We start from the raw sequence: 13222 nt of genomic DNA on the forward strand, positions 1-13222 counted from the left end.
TAGCAGACGACACAGCGATTTCTCCAAAGCAGCTCTTGTTTACAGAACTGAACAGCAAACAGCTCAGCCGGCCTGCTTTTATAGGCAGCCGGCTGTCAACACTGTAACAACAGCCCAGGGTTTCCCGCCTAAATTAACTGACGTGGACCAGAGTGAAAACTATATACACGATACTCCTGGTGGCCAGGGGAAGAACTTCAATACATAACTGTCAGAGCTGCCCTAGGTCCCAGCTCACAAAGGACCAACGCCACTTCGTTGTTATATACAAGAGTCTTTATTGAAGTTCAGTTTGTCTTTCACATCAGCAGCGTGCAGCTCTACGTCTGAAACTCTAGACCGCTGAAGCTCCGTCTGAGTCTCCTCCCCCCATACCCCAGTTTAAGACCCTAGCCTGGCTCCACCTCTTCCTCTGTTCTTTCCTCCTCTGGGTCCTCCTGTCAGCTGGGGTTTCGCCCTTCCTTTTTTTTTTATTTAAAATATTTTTATTACATTTTTCAGATACAAAGTCAGAGATATACACAGAATATAAGAAATATAAAAAAGAAATAAAAGAAAAAAAGAAAGAAGAAAGAAGGAATCCAACTTTCCAAAACATTTTTACATAGCCAACTGGACTTCCCCACATCTCCCTCACCCTGCGTTCTTTACAGTAAAGATATCAGCAAATTATTACCTTGTTTCATGCCTTACTTTGTACCTTTCAAATATTGTATTTCTGGATTTAAAGTACTTTTTATCAATTACTTATACCTTGAATTAAACATAATATTACTTTAAATTTCAACCTTTTCTTACTTATAACTTAGTTTCCTGTTCACCAAATCTAATTGCTGAAGCTAAAGTTTCCAAATCGTGCAAATTCTTAACATTCATACAACTTATAGTGTTTTTGTAAATAGTCCTTAATTTTTTTCCAGTCTTCTTCCATTGTTTCTTCTCCCAAATCTCGGATTCTGCCAGTCATTTCAGCCAGTTCCATGTAATCCATCAATTGCGTCTGCCACTCTTCCAGTGTGGGTAGATCTTGTGTCTTCCAGTATTTTGCAATGAGTATTTTTGCTGCTGTAGTTGCATACATAAAAAAAGTTCTATCCTTCTTTAACACTTTCTGGCCAACAATGCCCAAGAGGAAGGCCTCTGGTTTCTTGGGAAAGGTATACTTAAATACCTTTTTTAACTCATTGTAGATCATTTCCCAGAAGGCCTTCACTCTTGGACAAGTCCACCAAAGGTGAAAGAATGTCCCTTCAGCCTCCTTACATTTCCAACATTTGTTATCAGACAGGTGATATATTTTTGCAAGCTTGACTGGGGTCATGTACCACCTATATATCATTTTCATAATATTTTCCTTCAGGGCGTTACATGCCGTGAATTTCATTCCAGTGGTCCATAACCTTTCCCGGATGTCAGGGGTTCAGGAGCAGAGGCGAGGGCAAGGGAGGAAACAGAGAGCGAGGGGGAGGAGGCAGAAGAAAGGATGAGTGATGACGACGACCCGAGATCTCCGAGTCTTTCCAGTGAATCAGAAGATTCACAAAAAGGAGCACCAGTGGCCAGGGCAAGGGGGGAGACTAGGGGGACACCCCAGGAAGAAAGAGCCAGAGGGGACTCAGAGGGGAGCAGTTGGAGATCGGGACCAACGTCACCGCCAGAGAGTAGGAAAGAGGAAGAGCGCCAGGGAGCAAGCGCTGGCAGCTCGCAACAGGAGGGAGGGCACGAGTCAGGAGTGGCCACACCTTCATCGGGGAGCGAAGTGACGGTTAGACGGAAAGTGGAAGGTTGGGCGCGCGCGCCAAGTTCAAATGCACAGGAAGGTGGCGCAGTAGGCAGCCCGGAAAGGGAGCCAGGTCCTAAAGCCCGGCGCAAGGAGACAGGAGAGTCAGGTGGGTCAGCGTCAGAAGAATCCCGGAAGGAAGAGACCCAGGGGGGCAGAGGGACCCAGAGGAGAACTGTCAGGCGGAAAAGGTGGAGCAGGGCTAGGATATTAAGTTGGTGCGCAAGGGGCGGAGACTCAGACGGAGCTTCGCCGATCTAAGCATAAGACGTAGGGTTGCACGCAGCAGCTCGAGAATGGAGACTGTAACTCAATAAAGACTTTTATTTAACGATCGCTGGCTAGCGTGATCCTCTGTGAGCTAGGATCTGGAAGTAACCCTGACAGTAAGCTCCGTCTCCTCAAATTGTGGGCATCCACGGCCTCGCGGAGAGGAGGGAAAGCGGGTGCCTACAAGAGAGCTCACGAACGGCAGACAATATGACGGCCGAACAGCAAATAACGGAACTCAGAGAAGCAGTTTCACGACTGAATGCCGAGGCGCTGGCGTCCAGGAAGAGAGAGGAGGAAGCAGCTGCCGCCTACAGGGATCTCCAGGTCAGGTTGGACGTGCTTACGAAGCAAGGGCAACAGACACCCAAATCAGAGGGGATTGGGTTGGGGAGACGCACAGGCGGTCTAGTCTCGCACTTCGATGGGAATTTGCAACAGTACCCCAACTTTAGAGCAGACGTAATGTGTGCACTGCAACTACTGCACAAAGACTTTAGAGATGAACAAGAGAAAGTGGGGTTCATCATGTCCCATTTGCATGGAGACGCAAAAGCATGGCTGCGCAATTTGTGGAGAGATAAGGATCCTGCGCTCCAAAATGCGGACGCCTTTATTAAAGCGATGGATGGCTGTTTTTTATCAAGCATTGACGTGGATCTTGCCCGAAAGGAGGTGCATGGACTAAGGCAAGGGAGGGCCAGCGTAAGGCAGTATCATGCCCGCTTTTTCGCTTTGGTCAGTGCCCTGGAATGGGACAGAGATTCGGCTCCTGTCAGAGACCTTTTTTGGGAGGGCTTGCACAACTCGGTTAAAGATGAGATTGCGAGGGGGGAGAGACCCCGGACCACGCAGGAGATCGTTCAGAGGGCGCTGGCGGTGGGGGTGCGGCTGGAAGAACGTCCGTGGAGCAGGGACGAAGGGCGCAGCGGGCGCGAACCAGCCAGGGGCTCCTCCTTCCTTCCCAGAGAAGCAGCGCGTGCGCAATCCACGCCTCCAACAGGGGGAGGGGTGGAACCGATGGAGGTTGGGAGTGCAAGGGCTCAGTCAGCAGCCAGAGCCCTAGCACCGGCAGCAGTGAAAGCGAAGCCTCCTAGAGGGAACAGGAAGTGTTATATCTGCGAGGATCCAGGGCATATGGCGAAAGAGTGTCCCCGGAGGCTCCACAAGCACACTGCAGCCTCAGCAATGGTGACTGCAGCAACGCAGCACGGAGAACCACAGCAGGGAAACGACGATGTCTGGCTGGAGGAAGAGGCACTGGGGCCCAGCCAGACGTGTCAGTGAAGCAGTCCCCAGAGATTTTACCGCCCATGGACCCCCTCCCGCCCAAGCCAGTAGTGAGGCTCACCGCATCGCTCCAGCTACCCAATGGAATCACCATGGACGTGCCAATCACCGTCGACTCGGGAAGCAATGCAGACTTCATAGGGCAGGACTTTGTCAACCGGCACGCTATACAGTTGCTGCCTGCCACGCTGCCCCTGCAGGTTGTCACGGTGGATGGCAGGGAGCTGTTAGGGGGGCAAGTGGTGAAGCAGACGCCACCTATGGTGCTGCGGCTTGGAAATCACAGGGAAATCATCAGCTTCAACGTCACTCAACTCTCGGACACGCCTATTGTATTGGGCATGAGTTGGCTGGACAAGCACAGCCCGACGCTGGCTTGGTACCAGAGGCAGCTGACCTTCGGCTCTTCCTTTTGTGCTGAACACTGCATCATGCCCCAGCAGGAAGGGGAGCAAGAGGAGTCACAGCTGCTGCTAGGCACGCTGCAAGCGATTCCCCACAAGTACGCAGAATTTTTGGAGGTTTTCTGCGAGAAGGAGGCAGACAAGCTACCCCCCCACAGACCATATGACTGCAAAATTGACCTGCTGCCGGGGGCGGCGCTGCCCAAAGGGAAGCTGTATTCCATGTCTGAAGACGAACTGCAGGAACTCAAAGAGTTCATAGATCATAATTTGAAGCGCGGTTTCATCCGAGAGTCCCAGGCAGTGGGGGGCAGTCCTGTATTCTTTGTGAAGAAGCGAGACACGCCCCAAAAAAGACTCGTAGTGGACTACTGCATTTTGAACAGTGTCACCAAGCCGTCGGACTTCCCCATGCCCCGAATCGACGACCTCCTCGCAAAAGTACGCAAGGGCAGCGTGTTCACCAAGTTGGACCTGCGAGGGGCGTACAACCTCATTCGCATGCGGGAAGGAGATGAGTGGAAGACAGCCATGTTCACGCCCCTGGGCACCTACGAATATAGAGTTATGCCTTTTGGATTGCAAAATGGCTCCCACGTTTTTCAAGCTTTCATGCATCACGTGTTGGCGGGGCTCCTCTACAAGACGTGCGTCTGTTTCTTGGATGACATCCTGATCTTTTCGGAATCGCAGCAGGAGCATGACAGACACGTCAGGGAAGTGCTGAGCAGGCTCCAGCAACATAGGCTTTACGCCAAGCTGGAGAAGTGCCAATTCGACGTGATGGAGGTGGATTTCCTGGGCTACAAGTTGTCTGACAAGGGGCTCGCCATGGACAGCGCCAAGGTTCGAGCGGTGTTGGATTGGAAAAGCCCACGCAACCGGAAGGAGGTCCAACGGTTTGTCGGCTTCGCGAACTTCTATCGCAAGTTCATCAAAGGCTTCGCTATACAGACAGCGGCCATCACGGACACGCTCAGTTCCAAGAAAAAGAAGTTCATCTGGACAGCGCAGGCGGAGCAGTCCTTTCAGGCACTCAAGCGTCTTTTCGCGTCGGAGGAACAGCTGCTTCATGTCGACCCCAGCAGGCCGATGAGAGTTGAAACAGACGCCTCGGACAGGGCCGTCGGAGCAGTCCTGCTGCAGAAGGACCCGCAGGGGGTTTGGAGGCCCGGAGCGTTTTACTCCAGGAAGCTCAGCAAGTCCGAACAGAACTACACCATCTGGGACAGGGAGTTGCTGGCTATTCATGCAGCGTTCAAAGCATGGAGGCACTTCCTGATTGGAGCCAAGCACACGGTGCAGGTCTGCACGGACCACAAGAATCTGGAGCACTGGCGCACGGCACAGTTCCTGAACCAGAGGCAGATACGTTGGGCTGAGTTCTTTGCGAACTTCGACTTCCGGATAGAGTATGTCCCGGGGGACACCAACATCATGGCGGACGCGCTCTCCCGTAAGCCACAGTATCTGGAGGACGCCACGCCAGCGGCCGCCATGCACATCTTCGCACCAACAGTGTGGGCGTGCGCTGCGGCGACAGTGGACCTGGAGGCGGTGCGACGAGCGTTGCAGAATGACTCCTTCGCGCAAGCAAAGATGGCAGAGATGCAAAGGGGCACGGCAGCGACCGACGGGTTCCAGCTGAGAGATGGATTGCTCATCCGCAAAGGGGCCATCTACGTGCCGGGAGACGAACTTCGCGCCAAGGTACTGCATCAGCTGCACGACGCGCCCACTGCCGGGCACTTTGGCAAGGAGAAGACGGTGGAATTAGTCGCCAGGGATTTCTGGTGGCCCGGAATGAGAGGGGAGGTCGCGGACTACGTGGCGAGGTGCGACACCTGCCAGAGGGCCAAACCAGTGCACAGACCGCCGGCCGGACTGTTGGAACCGCTGCAAACTCCGGTCGAACCATGGGAGAGAGTCGCCCTGGACTTCGTCACGGATCTGCCCAGCTCGAGAGGCAAGACGGCCGTGCTGGTGGTGGTGGACTTGTTCTCCAAGATGGCACATTTCATCCCGTGTGCGAAGGTGGCCACGGCGGAACAAACCGCCAAACTGTTCATAGACCACGTGTTCAAGGTTCACGGTCTGCCACGGTCTATTCTGTCCGACCGCGGGCGGCAGTTCATCTCGAATTTCTGGCAGAAGCTGATGGGCTTCCTAAACGTCAAGATCAACCTGGCGTCGGCGAGACACCCGCAGACCAACGGGCAAGCGGAGCGGGTCAATGCCATCATGCAGCAGTACCTGAGATGCTATGCGAATCAACAGCCTGCGACGTGGGTGGATTACCTGCCGCTCGCCGAGTTCGCCTACAACAACACGAAGCACGTGTCCACGGGGGTCACGCCGTTCTTCGCCAACAACGGGAGGCACCCCAGAACCTTCCCGGGACTGGAAAGACTGGCGGAGGGGGAGCCGCAGACAGCAGATGCGTTCGCGTCGGAGTTGCAGGAGGTCCACGATCAGCTGCGGCGGCACCTGGAGCTGGCCAAACACGCATACAAGGTGCAGGCAGACAAACACAGAAGGGTTGGCGAAGAGATCCATGTGGGAGACTGGGTCTGGTTAGCAGCCCACGCAGTGCCGGCCAGGTCGTTGGCCAAGAAGAAACTAGGGCATAAGCAACTGGGGCCCTACCAAGTCGAAGAGCAGGTCAACCCGGTGGCTTTCAGGCTGGCGCTTCCGGAGGGTTCCAGAATGCATCCGGTGTTCCACAGATCGGTGCTCACTCCCTACAAGGCACCGCACAGGTTTCAGGAACCCGGAACGGCGCCGAGTCCACTCCGAGAGGGAACCAGGCAACGGGGAGTGGCACAGGAGGTGCGCCTCAACGAAGTCACGGAGATTTTGGACTCCAGATGGGGGGAAGAGGGGGTAGAATACCTTCTCGCTAAGGAGGGCACCCCGGCCAGTGCCAACAGCTGGGTGCCGGGCTACGCTTTAGATGAACCTCTGCTCAAGGAAGAGTTTCATGCCCTCTTCCCCCATAGGCCAATGCCAGCGGACTTTTTCGACGACTGGCTTTTCACGCCCACGCTTTCAGCCAGCACGTTCCGGGGGTTCGACTCGGATGAGGAACCGACACGAGACGCCCGTTCCCCGGAGGGGTCGCCCTCGGGATCTGCTTCAGAACCCTCGTATTGGTGGGATGATCGACCAGAGGAGCAGTGGCGTAGGAAGTGGCTGGAGGGTCCAGGACGAGCAACGCCTCCAGAAGGAAGCGAGGGAGAGACGGACATGGACGTTTTCGGGGACGACCAGGGTCTCGAGCACGGCGGCACAGAGATGGAAGCAGAGGTGACCGTCGTCGACGAGAGCAGGGAGGAAGAACCGGAAGACTTCGGATGGAGGCCCGCCACGGGAAGCAAACTGTACCCGACATTCGTCCCCTTGACACGGCAGCACCCAGCTCCCGCACCGGAAGGAGGGGAGGGGGGAAGAGGGGGCTTCGAGGGGGGGATGGATGTCAGGGGTTCAGGAGCAGAGGCGAGGGCAAGGGAGGAAACAGAGAGCGAGGGGGAGGAGGCAGAAGAAAGGATGAGTGATGACGACGACCCGAGATCTCCGAGTCTTTCCAGTGAATCAGAAGATTCACAAAAAGGAGCACCAGTGGCCAGGGCAAGGGGGGAGACTAGGGGGACACCCCAGGAAGAAAGAGCCAGAGGGGACTCAGAGGGGAGCAGTTGGAGATCGGGACCAACGTCACCGCCAGAGAGTAGGAAAGAGGAAGAGCGCCAGGGAGCAAGCGCTGGCAGCTCGCAACAGGAGGGAGGGCACGAGTCAGGAGTGGCCACACCTTCATCGGGGAACGAAGTGACGGTTAGACGGAAAGTGGAAGGTTGGGCGCGCGCGCCAAGTTCAAATGCACAGGAAGGTGGCGCAGTAGGCAGCCCGGAAAGGGAGCCAGGTCCTAAAGCCCGGCGCAAGGAGACAGGAGAGTCAGGTGGGTCAGCGTCAGAAGAATCCCGGAAGGAAGAGACCCAGGGGGGCAGAGGGACCCAGAGGAGAACTGTCAGGCGGAAAAGGTGGAGCAAGGCTAGGATATTAAGTTGGTGCGCAAGGGGCGGAGACTCAGACGGAGCTTCGCCGATCTAAGCATAAGACGTAGGGTTGCACGCAGCAGCTCGAGAATGGAGACTGTAACTCAATAAAGACTTTTATTTAACGATCGCTGGCTAGCGTGATCCTCTGTGAGCTAGGATCTGGAAGTAACCCTGACAGTAGTCCTCAAACATGATGTTATACCCAATATCCTGAGTCCATTTTATCATGGCTGATTTGACTGTCTCATCCTGAGTGTTCCATTTAAGCAGCAAATTGTACATTCTCGAAAGTACTTTAGTCTTTGGCTCAAGCAGTTCTGTCTCTAATTTTGATTTCTCCACCTGGAATCCTATTTTTTTATCCAGTTTGAAAACCTCTTGAATTTGAGCGTAATGAAACCAATCTTGCACCCTATTTTTTAATTTTTCGAAGCTCTGCAACCTCCAATTGTCTCCAATTTTTTCTATTATTTCCCAATATTTCGGCCAGCCGGCCTCCATATTGAGTCTTTTTCGGGCCTTAGCCTCCATTGGTGATAACCATCTCGGGGTCTTATTTTCTAATAAGTCTTTATATTTTGTCCAGACAATAAATATTGCTTTTCTGACAATATGGTTTTTGAACATTTTGTGAACCTTTACCTTGTCGTACCACAAATATGCATGCCATCCAAAGGCATTATTAAACCCTTCCAGATCTAGGACATCAGTGTTCTCCAAAAGTAACCAATCCTTCATCCAGCAGAAAGCTGCAGCTTCATAATATAACCTTAAGTCCGGCAGGTCAAATCCCCCTCTTTCCTTAGCATCAGTTAGAATTTTAAATTTTATCCTGGGCTTTTTGCCCTGCCAGACAAACTTAGAAATATCTTTCTGCCATTTTCCAAAACATTCCACTCTGTCCACAATCTGTAGGGTTTGAAACAAAAACAACATCTTCGGCAATACATTCATTTTTATAGCTGCAATTCGACCGAACAAGGAAAGTTTCAATCTTGACCAAGTTTCTAAATCCTTTTTAACTTCTGACCAACATTTTTCATAATTATCTTTAAATAAATTCAAATTTTTAGCAGACAAATTAACCCCTAGGTATTTCACTTTTTTAACCACATTTAACTCTGTCTCTTTCTGAAACCCATCTGTTTCTAAAGGTGTCAAGTTTTTCCCCAAAACCTTGGTTTTTTGCTTATTCAACTTAAATCCCGCCACCCGACCAAACTCATGAATCAGTTCTAAAACTCTTTTTGTACTAGATTCTGGCTCCTGTGATGTTAAAACCAAGTCGTCTGCAAAAGCTTTCAGTTTGTATTGTTTCACTCCGACCTGTATTCTTTGCACCAACCGGTCCTCCCTAATCATGTTCAGAAGCACCTCCAGGACTGAGATAAATAAAAGAGGGGATAAGGGGCACCCTTGTCGTGTTCCTTTTTCAATTTTAAACTCTTCTGTCACCACATTATTCACTATCAGTTTGGCTTTTTGCTCTGAATAAATTGCCTCTATTCCATTTTCAAACCCCCGTCCCACTCCCATCCCTTCCAAATTTTTCTTCATAAACTTCCAGGAAATGTTGTCGAAGGCCTTCTCCGCATCAATAAAAATTAACACTGCTTTCATATTGATATTAGTTTGTAAAAGTTCCAAAATGTCAATAATATTCCTAGTGTTATCAAACAGATGTCTACCTGGGAGAAAGCCTGCCTGGTCTTTATTAATTACTTCATTTAGCACTTTTTAAAGTCTATTTGCCAAAATATCTGCAAAAATTTTGTAATCCACATTTAGGAGTGAGATGGGACGGTAGTTCTTAAGTTGAGTCTTTTCAGATTCCAATTTGGGTATCAATGTGATGAAAGCTCCTTTCCACGATTCCGGTGCCTTCTTCCCCTCCATAATCTGGTTACACACCTCCATTAGTGGTTGTATCAAGTACTCTTTCAATGTCTTATAGTACTTGGAGGTAAGCCCATCTGGGCCTGGAGATTTGCCTAATTGCATATTCTGAATGTCCCCCTCGATTTCTTGTTGTGTTATTTTATGATTCAGGATTGTTCTCTTTTCCTGAGATAGTTCTGGTAGTCCATTAATTTTTAGAAATTGGTCTATCTCGGTCTCTTCCTGCGGCCCTTGCGTATAAAGTTTTTTGAAATATCTCTGGAAACACTTTCTAATTTCCTCGGGTTTCTGGATGTTTCTCCCTTCGATTTCTAAGTTAATAACCGTATTCAATTTTTGTCTCTTTTTCAACTGCCATGCTAGCAGTTTCCCACACTTATTCGCTGATTCAAATGATCTTTGTTTCATCTGTTTGATTTTCCATTCCACTTCTTGGTTTATCAATTTAGCATATTGTGCTTGGTAGAATTTAATTTCTCTCAGAAACTCCTGTGATTTGGGTTTTGATCTCAGTTTTTTCTCCCCATCTCTTATCTGGGGGAGCTGGGCATGTTTAGCCTGGAGAAGAGGAGGTTAAGGGGTGATATGATAGCCATGTTCAAATATATAAAAGGGTGTCACATAGAGGAGGGAGAAAGGTTGTTTTCTGCTGCTCCAGAGAAGCGGACACGGAGCAATGGATCCAAACTACAAGAAAGAAGATTCCACCTAAACATTAGGAAGAACTTCCTGACAGTAAGAGCTGTTTGACAGTGGAATTTGCTGCCAAGGAGTGTGGTGGAGTCTCCTACTTTGGAGGTCTTTAAGCAGAGGCTTGACAACCATATGTCAGGAGTGCTCTGATGGTGTTTCCTGCTTGGCAGGGGGTTGGACTCGATGGCCCTTGTGGTCTCTTCCAACTCTATGATTCTATGATCTTCTGTAAGATCTTATCCTTTTTTTCATTCCAAAGTCTTTTCTTTATCGTGTTCTGTTGTATCAAAAACCCTCTCATAACTGCTTTACTTGCGTCCCAGATTGTTCTTTTTTCCACCGTAGTGTTCAAATTTATTTCAAAATAATCTTTTAAAGTTTTTTGGGCTTTCTTCACAATCTCCTGATCTCTTAATAGGGTGTCATTCATTTTCCATCTGAAGGAACCGATTGGAGTAAGTTTCATTTCCACTTTCATGGCGTTATGGTCGGAGCAGGTTTTTGGGCAGATTTCCACTTTTCTAGTCTTAGGTGCCAGCCCTCTAGTTGTCCATATTTGGTCGATTTTTGTCCATGACAGATGGGCTTCAGAAAAGAATGTTCCTTCTTTACCTAGGGGGTTCTTTGTCCTCCAAATGTCAATCAAGTCCATACTGTCAGTTAGTTCAAAGAAAGTTTTAGGTAGTCTGCCGTCTTTAGTTAAGTTTTGATTTTGTGACTTATCCATGTAGGTAGAGACCACCCCATTCATATCTCCCATCATAATGATGTTAGTATAGTCCAGATAGTCCAGCATTGTCTCATGCAGCTTCCTGTAAAATTCTGATTTCCCCTCATTTGGTGCATAAATTCCTAATATCAGAAATTTTTCTCCTTGTGTTTGTATTTCAATTGCCAAGATTCTTCCTTGCTCATCTTTAAAAAGAAACTTTGGTGACAGGTTCTCCTTTGCATAGATCACCACTCCTCTTTTCTTGACTCTGTCCGATGATATAAATTCTTGGCCTAGTCTTTTGTTAATTAACACTTTCCTATGGAGCCTAGTCACATGTGTTTCCTGCAAGCAAATAATGTCCAATTGTTCTTTTTTCAATATATGAAAGATGATTCTTCTTTTTTCCGGGGAATTTCCGCCATTAATGTTCCAACTAAGCAGCTGCAGAGACATCCTGGATCGATCTGTTAGTCCTGTATTGGTGTCTCTTTCTTTTGATCCTCTGGTCCCGAGGGTGCAGGTGTCGTTATGAGTGCAGACGGAGGTAATGGCCAAGCTGCTGCTACTCCCTTCTGAAGGTCCTCTTCGTGATCGTTCAAAAACTTTTGTTGATCTTCTGCTGATCTGATTTTAACTTTCTTTCCCTTGAAGTTAAAGGATAATCCTTGAGGGAATTCCCACCTGTAGGAAATTGAATTACCTCTCAGTAATCTTGCTAGTTCTGTATATGTAGCTCTAAGGTCCAGAAGTTGTTTTGGTATGTCTCTGTAAATTTCTACCTTGCTGCCTTGAATATCCAGTGATTTCCCAAAATGAAGGCCTAGTATTTTATCTCTCTCTTGCTTAGATCTCAGAATGATCAGTCTCTGGATCTGTCCTTCCTTACTATTCTTCCCAATCTGAAAGCACTTACAATTTTAAAGTCGTTGTCTTCTTCTATACCCCAGAACTTTGAAAATTCTGATGTCAAGTAGCCGATCAAGTCCCCCTGTTCCAGTTCTGGGATAGCTCTTAATCTGAGATTATTTTCCCTATTTCTCAGTTCAACCATAGACAGGTAGGCCTGTTGTTCAATGACCTGTTTATGCAAAGGCTTCACCTCCACTTTTATTGCCTCAGCCTTCTGATTGGCTTCCCCAGCTTTTTGAATAGCTTCCTCGGCCAATTTACGGTTTTCTGTAGTTGCGTCCTGAAGATTCCCAATTGCCTGAGTATGTTGAGCAACTTGGTCAGTCAATTTACTAATGGTGGCTGTAGCTTGGTCAATTTTGGATGAATGGTCATCCGCCTTTTTATTTAAAATTGCCAGTTGTTCCAAAATTTGCTTCAAAACTGTTTCAGATCCTCCTGCAGCCATGTCCTCTAATGTTGCCTGCTCAGGTTCCCCTTCTTGTGTCCCTAGAACAGCTGGGACCGATGATCTGCGTGGCTGAGAAGTCAAGGTTGTTTGAACCAATTGTTTTGCTTTCATTTTGGCCAGTCTTGCTTTCCCTGTGCCACTCATTCCAATCCTGTCTACGTGCCAAGGTCAAATTTCCTGCAATCCCATGGGAAAGGCAGTTCCAGAGAATAAACAACAAGGCAGCAAAGAATCAAAACAAAGTGCAGTTCCCAGACAATTGTAAATCCAAAGTCCTCTAGGGGGAGTACAACTGTACTTCAGAAGAAAGAAAGAAACTTTTCCGCCATTAAAGTCCCCGCAGTCCGGAGCAAATTAAAAAGGAACCTTCAACTTCCTTTTAGCATGTAGAGCTTTTCCCCAAGTTGAAACAAAATCTCGAAAAAGGTGCAAGAAACAGTTTCCCTATTTGTATCCAGACAGTAACGCTCACATGTAACACTTTCAGTATTAAATACAGTTTCCGCAGTTTGACAGTTCTCTTATAGCCTGACAGTCCGAGTCTTTGGTTTCTTAATCCTTTATAATCCACAAAGGAGAGGAAAGTTCCAATCAAGATCCAACGAATTTAAAACAAGGTTATTTCTTGTAGTTTCTTAGAAACAAGTTCAGTTATTACACGATAATCCAAACTTTTTGTAATCCCTTTTAAAGCGCTTCCCGCTTGTCAGAGCCTTTGCTTTGATCTCTTAAGCAGGATCAGAAGACGGACTTCCTGTT

This window comes from Podarcis vaucheri, assembly GCF_965113315.1.
Source record: "Podarcis vaucheri genome assembly, chromosome: Z".
In the NCBI taxonomy this organism is placed as follows: Eukaryota; Metazoa; Chordata; class Lepidosauria; order Squamata; family Lacertidae; genus Podarcis; species Podarcis vaucheri.